Source organism: Talpa occidentalis, unplaced genomic scaffold (genome assembly GCF_014898055.3).
Source record: "Talpa occidentalis isolate TD23 unplaced genomic scaffold, MPIMG_talOcc4v2.1 talOcc4.7, whole genome shotgun sequence".
Taxonomy (NCBI): domain Eukaryota; kingdom Metazoa; phylum Chordata; class Mammalia; order Eulipotyphla; family Talpidae; genus Talpa; species Talpa occidentalis.
This window is the reverse complement of record NW_023605083.1, coordinates 110730705-110737555: the sequence shown is the minus strand read 5'-3', so window position 1 is coordinate 110737555 and position 6851 is coordinate 110730705.

Here is a 6851-nt window from a genome sequence, read left to right as displayed (position 1 = left end):
TTCACAATAAGCCTTGCAGGAAGGTATAATAATCTCAGATTACAAATGAGAAAACTGAGGCTTAGAGAAACTAAATAACTTTCCTAAGACAATGGATATTGGCGTTCAGACTCTGATTCCAGATGCCATGTTATTTCCTTCTCTGAAGGGCTCTCTCCCAAGGGGAAGAATAGAGCAGTTCCAGGAAATAAACACTACAAAATCCCCTCTGAGCAGACACTTGTAGGTGAGGTGGCCTGCTGACTCATGCCAGCGTAATGGTAGAGTTCTCTTTCCATGTGGAATTAATAGAGCAGAAGGACTGGCTAGGCGGTGAAGATGTCTTTATCAAATTCCATGCAGTAAATATTTACTAAGATCTACTGTGCTAAAATTCCTTTTTTTGCAGTCACAGAATATACTTTGTACTGTTTCATTCTTTGAAAATGTTTAGAGACTTGCTTTATTATGAATGGAGACTTGCTTTATTATATGAATATAGTCTCTCTTGTTATTGGTTACTGACTTCATGGACTCAGTACTTTTTCCATCCTTTTACTTTTATTCTTTCTTCGCCTGGAATCTAAAGTGTAACTCTGGTATAGGTAGATAGATAGATATCTATCTATAGGTATAGATAGGTATAGGTAGGTATAGGTAGATAGATCATGTCTTTAAATGTGTTCTACCAATATCTGCCGCACTCAATCCTTTTACGTTAAAGGACTGATAAGGTAGGTTATACATCTACCATTTGCTTTTTTTTTTTCTTTTTGTCTCACATCTTTTTGGATTGAATATTCAAGTACTACCTCTGCTGTATTAGTATTATAATACTAATACTATATAATACTAAAGTACTATTTTTTTAAAGATCCATTTATTTATGCATACAAGAACTGGGGTACATGCCAGAGGTGCAGGGGGTGAGAGGATTCACCAGAGACAGAGTGGGGAACAGAACAGGCAGACTGACTGAAGTACACTGCTGAGGGGAGCAGCGGGCAAGACAGGAGAGGTCTGCTGCACCATGTGGGTATCTCCCTGCCTGGCCAGGGATGGAACTCGTGCCACAGTAGCTGTAGATAGCTTCATAGGTTGTGTCTTAACCCCTTGTGCCACCAGGGAGGCCCCTAGAGTACTATTTTTATCCCTTTGTTAGTTCTTCAAATATTCTTTCTGTCCTCCCTCCTCTCCTTTGGGAATCCCCTTTATGTGTTCCCATAGGTCTCTGCTAATTTCCAGAGTTCTGAAAAAAAGTTGATCCTGACAATATTTGTTAGTTTTCTTTCATGTACACAGAATTTTCCATGGCTCTTGACTCTATTTTTGCTGTCACCACATTACTCTTTTAACGTATTAGAGTCTATAGTAATAATCTCTCTTTTACTCCTGATATAAGTAACTTGTGATATGTTTTCTTTCCTTTTTTCTTGCTTAATCTACCTAATAGATTATTAGTTTTAACTTTTTCAAAGAAGCAACTTTTTTGTTTTATTTATTTATTTGTTTGTTTGTTTGTTTGTTTTGTTTATACATGCACTGGGTACAGTCAGAAGCACGGGAGGGTGAGAGAATTCACCAGAGCCAGAGCAGGGAGCAGAGCAGGCAGAAGGGCCGAAGTACACTGCTGAGGGGAGCAGCGGGCGGCAGGAGAGGTCTGCGTGCCATGTGGGATCCTCCTCCGGTGGCCGGGAAGCAGCCAGGGATGTAACCGGCGCCGCGGAGGCCGCGGGCAGCTTCGCAACCCAGCACTCAACCGCTGCGCCATCGGGGAGGCCCCAAAGAAGCAACTTTTGACTTTAATTTTTTTCTGTCATTTGTTTACTTTTTTCATTGATTCTTTCTCTTATCTACTACTTCCTACTATTTACCTTTTTAAAAAAAGTATTGATTTTTATGCATACGAGAGGTGGGGTGCAGGCCAGAGGTGGGGGGGGTTGTGAGAAGATTCACCTGAGTCAGAGTGGGGAACAGAACAGGCAGATTGACTGAAATACACTGCTGAGGGGAGCAGCGGGAGAGACAGGAGAGGTCTGCTGCCCTATATGTGGGTTAGCTCCCTGGCCCAGGATTGAACTCAAGCCTCAGCAGTGATAGCGCTGAGACTTTACCCCAAGGCTACCAGGGAGGCCCATACTGACCACATCTTAATTGATTACATGTGCAAAGACTACTTCCAAATAGATCATGTTCACAGATTCTGGGGATACAAAATATATTTGAGGGACACACAAATCAACCCATAATAATGCCTAACAAAAACGTTTCAGAATAAATGAAGAAAAATGGGATGAGCACAAAGTGAGAAAGACAAGGTCATGATCGAATTGAAAAACTTAACATATCCACTCAGAAATTTTTAGAGTAACTAGACAAAACTGTTAGGAAGGCTAGAGAATGCCTGAACCTTCATATAAACAACATTTATAGATTCAACAACTACCACACATACTTTTTCAAGTGCATTAGGAATGTTCACCAAGATCAAATGCTAAGCCATAAAATAAGTCTCAACATGTTTCAAAATAAATGAATATATTTAGGTATTTAGGTAATACAGCTGACTAAAACTGAAATCATTTTTAAAATATTCAGGAAAGCCCCAGACGTATGGAAATAAGTCATATCCTTACATTTTTTTTCACATAACAAAGAAAAAATTACAAAAGAAATTGGAAAATATTTCAAATGAATAATGAAAACACACTTAATCCAAATTTGTGGAATATCATTAAAGCAGTGCTTAGAGATATATTTATAGTTTTAAACACATATGTGAGAAAAAGGTTTAACAATAATGATCTAGTATTCCAGTTAATAAGCTTGAAAAAGAAGAGCAAATTAAACCAAAAGTAAACAATAAGGGGGCCTCCCTGACCCCCAGAGAGGCCCGACAGTCCTTCTTTACCTCTCACAATAATCTTTCTCGTGAAATCTACCTCGTCTGATAGCAATATAGTCACACTGGCTTTTCTATTGTTTGTAGGATTTATCTTTCTATCCTGTCACTTTAAACTTCTCTGTGTTTTTATGTGTAAAGTACTTCTCTTGTAAACTAAATATGCTGGGTCTGGCTCTTTTATCTAGTCTGAAAATCTCTGCCTTTAATGACACCATCACAAGACAAGGTCAACGTGGTCCATTTCTCGCTCCCAGTCTCACTGCATGTCGCAAAACACTGGTCTGCTCAAATAACTTACATCACTGGTGTTTCAAAACTTTGATCCCCATGACTCTGAAAGAGCCACAACCCATGGGTGTTCACCTCTGGCCTCTAAGGACGGTATCTGCTCATCCCAATGTGCCTACAAATATTCTCTAAGTATACGCTCATGTGGGAAAGATCTGGAAGCATCACTTACTAGTAGATCAACTGAATGTGTCAGTCCTGGCCCACATAAAATGTGTGGCCTCTGCAAGCCCTGAGCCAGTCCCTAGTGCCACTTCCTCTCTCCCTGAAGTGGGAGAGCACCTCAAGTTTGTCCAGGAGAAAGCCCCGCAGACAGCAGTTTTTAATCAGGCAGAGAGAGTACTTTGATTGGTCTAGTGAACAGGAGCAGCATCAAGGTCCCAACTGTGTCCTGGTCTTGTCAGCACTTACAGCTGTTCTTGTGGGTGTGTCACGGGGTATGGGCTAATGCAGCTTCTGATGCAGAGGCCTGGGGTGGTGTGGGGTCCCGCATGCCTTTTTTTTTTTATTTTCTTTTTATTTATATATTCTTTACATAATTGTTAACTTTTTAAACTAAAATTTTTAATTTCAATAAATAATTTTGAAAATTTTAATTCTATATTTGTATGCAGATAAATTTCATATTATCATGATCACAAAAAAATGAAAAACCAAAAATATTTCAACTTAAGTATCATTCTAATCCTTATATCACATTTTGGTTGAGCGCATTGCTGTGAAGCTGTCTACAGCCTCTGCAGCGCTGGTTTGATTCCCTTCCAGCCAGGGAGCAATCCACATGGTGCAGCAGACCTCTCCTGTCTCTCCCTCTGCTCCCCTCAGCAGTGTTTTTGGTCGTCTGCCTGTTCAGCTACCCGCTTTGTCTCTGGTGAATTCCTTCACCCTCTGGCTCTTCTGGCCTTTACCCCAGCTCTTATATAAATAAATAAATCTTTAAAAAAATAAAAGAACTTATATATATTTTCAACTTAAGTAATACTTTATCTTTGTTTAATTTATCAATGATAAAGTATTAACAGTACAGATATTTATTTTATTTTTAAAGCATTTTTATGATTTTATTTTTTTATTTATGTATTTTTACATCATTGTTCTTTTTTTTAAAGATTCATTTATTTATGCATACAAGAACTGGGGTACAGGCCAGAGGTGTCGGGGGTGGGGGAGGGTGAGAGGATTCACCAGAGACAGAGTGGAGAACAGAACAGGTAGACTGACTCAAATACACTGCTGAGGGGAGCAGCAGGCAAGTCAGGAGAGGTCTGCTGTGCCAGGTGGGTAGCTCCCTGGCTGGCCAGGGATTGAACTCATGCTTCAGAGGCTATGGACAGCTTCATAGCACTGTGCTTATCTAACCCTTGCGCCACCAGGGAGGCCCCTCATTGTTCATTTTTAAACAATGTTTGCTTCCCCCATTCCCACCTCAGGTGTAGTCCCCATAAAATTTCCTTCACCAATTCACCCATGCACCATCACCACAGTCCCCTGTGCTCCTCCCTCCCTACCTCTGATCTGTCTTTCTCTTCCTCCCCTGCAGGATGTCTCTGGTTTATAATTGTCTGTTTCTGTATTCCTAATAATCTCCCAGGAGGGGGTAGCTGCGGAGCTCTAGACCCACTGGAGTAGCAAGACCTGAATCTAGCTCACCTGCCCTTCCCCTTAACTGCACTAGAATTCTTTGGCAGACTCATGAGGGCAAGTCCAGGAGCTAATGAGATGGCGTGTTCTGTTGACACTGAGGGCGTATCTTGGGGAACGGAGCTATGCCAGGAAACGTGCTGGTTGAGATATGTGACACGAGCGATGCTGTGGCCTTTGGACTGTTTCGTGGGTTTGTTTTCTTAAAATATCAGACGTTATAGCCACATTTTATATCATAAACCTCTGCCAAATCTCATCAGTTAGCACATGGGATGGCATTACTACCAGGTTACAAAATGACTGGGGGAGTGCCCTGCAGAGGACAGGAGCCAACCACTAACCCCATTATATCCCAAATGCATTTTTCTGGGGTTTCATTGTACTTATTATGTTCCATTAATCCCTCACCAGTTCATCTCTGAATGACCATGCTCTCCTGTCCACTGGAAAAACAAAAAAAAAGGAAAGGAAAAGAAAATTGAGTTGTATTCTTAACCTCTTTGAAAGTGGGCTTCATATGTCTTATGTGGCTACCATCATGGGAGAAAAGCTACGGCACTCAAATATTAGGATAAGTGTCACAAACATAAGTTATAAAAACTTTAACAGGGGCCTCCATGGGGACGCGGGGGGTAAAGTCTCAGCACTATGAAGTTATCAGTAGCCACTGCAGCACCAGTTCGATCCCCCACCAGGGAGCTGACCCACATGGCACAGCAGACCTCTCCTGTCTGGCCCGCTGCTCCCCTCATCTGCCTGTTCTGCTCCCCACTCTGTCTCTGGTGAATTTCTCACCCCCCTACACCTCTGGCCTGTACCCCAGTTCTTGTATGCATAAATAAATAAATCTTTAAAAAAAAAAAAAAAGCCTAAACATGGCAGCTTTAAAGGCAATGTGGTAACAGCTATTTCTAACAGATAATAAATCAGGACCAAGGGGATTCATGGTCTGCTGAAAAATTGGAGTGAGACCTTGGGTAAATCACAACACAGAAACATAAGTGGTAACTAATCCTTCATGAAACACTATATCCTTACTAGTCAGGCCTCTGCTAAATGCTTTACATGCATTATTATCGCATTCAATTCTTACCTCACTCCTACTGGTGGGTACCATAATGAGGAAATTGAGGCTTAGGGAGGCTAGTTAACTTTCAAAGGTGAAGCGACCAAGGTAGATTTGGTCTGCCAAATTGTGAGCTCTGGGTCAAAAGACCCTGGAGTCGAGGTTCTAACCACATAGTTATTTCACTTCCTCTGGGTCTGTGTCCCAGAGTAAAATGGAGCTTCGGTTTCATTATTCTGGATGTGGCTCCTGGTTTTCATGTTATATGCTTCACAATGACCAAAGCTTAGGTGCCTAGATTCCAGCTCTGATGGTTTAGATCAGAGCTTTATTTCCCCAAGTCCATGGAACAAGGAGAGATGATATTGTCACAGCGGTCACATTCCCAAGGGTCTACTGAGCTGCTAAAAGAGCTAGATACTAACTCACTCCACTCTTATTTAGGCAGTGAAACTTTAGAATGATCATACAAATATCCTTCCGACCAAATCAATCTAACTTTTGCAAAGTGAAATGAATTTACCATGAAGACCCCATACTAAATTTCAGTTGCAACTTTTATTCCTGAATGTTAATGAACTAGCAGTTACTTTATTAGCCTCTGATTAAGTCTGATTAGAGGCTAAAAAGCAGACCAACACTTTCTGGATGTCACATTTTTGGCTTTTCAGTGTAAGTCTGAGGATGTGTGAGGCCCAATCTGACACTCATCCTGAAGGAGGACCCGATTCTGCTTCAAAACCCCATTTTCTTTCCTCTAAGTCAGCAGCGCTCTGTGGACTCCTGCAGGTGCTCAGGATGCTTTCAGGGCTCGGTGATGCCCAAATTACTAAGATGTCTTTTCACTGTGTTGATGTTTGCGATGATGGTGCTAGTGCAACAAACTGCTGCACTTTAGCCTCTATGTAGCCAGTGGAATAGCTTGGTTTTGTAATAGTGTGAATCTCACAGCCCCATCCCCCTAACTTC